Here is a 1,638-nt window from a genome sequence, read left to right on the forward strand (position 1 = left end):
GCCTCCCAGGTTCAAGCAATTCTCCTGCCTCAGCCTCCTGAGTAGCTGGGATTACAGGCATGCGCCACCACGCCTGGCTAATTTTTGTATTTTTAGTAGAGACGGAGTTTCACCATGTTGGCCAGGCTGGCCTGGAGCTCCTGACCTCACATGATCAGCCCACCTTGGCCTCCCAAAGTGCTAAGATTGCAGGCATGAGTCACCACGCCCGGCCTTAAAATTTATTTTTATTTAGAGATGGTGTTTCACCACGTTGGCCAGGCTGTCCTGGAACTCCTCACCTTAAGTTATCAGCCTGCCCCAGTCTCCCAAAGTGTTGGGATTACTGGCATGAGTCAACATGCTTGGCCCCATTTTAACCTTTTAATGCTGGAAGGCCCCAGGATCTAGTCCTTAGCATCAAGCATTCCTTTGGATCTCATCCTTTGAATTCCTACCTCATTCAGGCTCCTGGCTTTAAAATACCGTTTCTAAGCCAATAACTCGTAACTGCATCTTTAGTTCAGACCTCCCTCCTGAACTCCAGCAGTCTCCACATGGGTCTAAGACATGTCAAACTCAACATACTTAAAACCCTGAATATTTCCTCTAAAACCTGTGGTCATGCAGGGTTTTTTTTTTTTTTTTTTTTTTTTTAGACAGAGTCTTGCTATGTTGCCCAGGCTAGAGTGCAGTGTCATGATCTTGGCTCACTCCAACCTCTGCCTCCTGGGTTCAATCAATTCTCCTGCTTCAGCCTCCTGAGTAGCTGGGATTACAGGCATGTACCACTATGCCCGGCTAATTTTGTATTTTTAGTAGAGACAGGGTTTCTCTGTGTTGGTCAGGCTGGTCTTGAACTCCTGACCTCCGGTGATCCGCCCGCCTCGGCCTCCCAAAGTGCTGGGATTACAGGCGTGAGCCACTGTGCCCGGCCCTTACTGCTAACTTTTAACTGTTTCCTACTTCACTGAGGAAGCAGTCAACCTGGAGCTTCCCCAGACATATGTGCTTGCTTAGCGTGTGCACCAACAAGATATTCCTGGTTGTGAATTAGAACCTTCTAATTGGGCAAAGGATCACACTCTTCTGTTGACTTGTTGCCCCAGCAAATTTTCCCTTTCTTCCTCTTGATTGTCTCCAGATCATACAAACATGGTGTTATCTTTATCACTTAAAAAAACACCCAGGATTTTCTCCTTCCATTTTTGCAAAACTCTTTTTTTTTTTTTTTGAAGACAGGGACTCACAGGATATAGTGCTACCATATCTCACTGCAGCCTCAAACTCCTGGGCTCAAGTGATCCCTCCCCATTAGCGTCCCAAATGGCTGAGACTATAGGCACTCATGTCCAACTACTTTTTTCAGTGCAAACTCCTTGAAAGCGTTCCCTGTATTCAATTATCTCCTGATTTTCCTCCTTGTAATCTTTTTACTGCAGTATAAAGTACTGTGCTCACTGATAATCTCCAGCTTGCTCAGTCTATGACAAATCTTATCCCTTTCCTTTGCAGCATTTGACTCATGATTGCTGCCTGTTCTTTGATGCACTTGCTTCACTTGGCTTCCAGGACCTTTTTGCTTTTTCTCTTACCTCCTTGGGCTGCTTCCATTTCTGTGTTGGTGCCTCTTCCACCTCAGCCTTTAAAAAATTTTTT

The sequence above is a fragment of the Mandrillus leucophaeus genome, unplaced genomic scaffold (genome assembly GCF_000951045.1).
Source record: "Mandrillus leucophaeus isolate KB7577 unplaced genomic scaffold, Mleu.le_1.0 Scaffold77, whole genome shotgun sequence".
In the NCBI taxonomy this organism is placed as follows: domain Eukaryota; kingdom Metazoa; phylum Chordata; class Mammalia; order Primates; family Cercopithecidae; genus Mandrillus; species Mandrillus leucophaeus.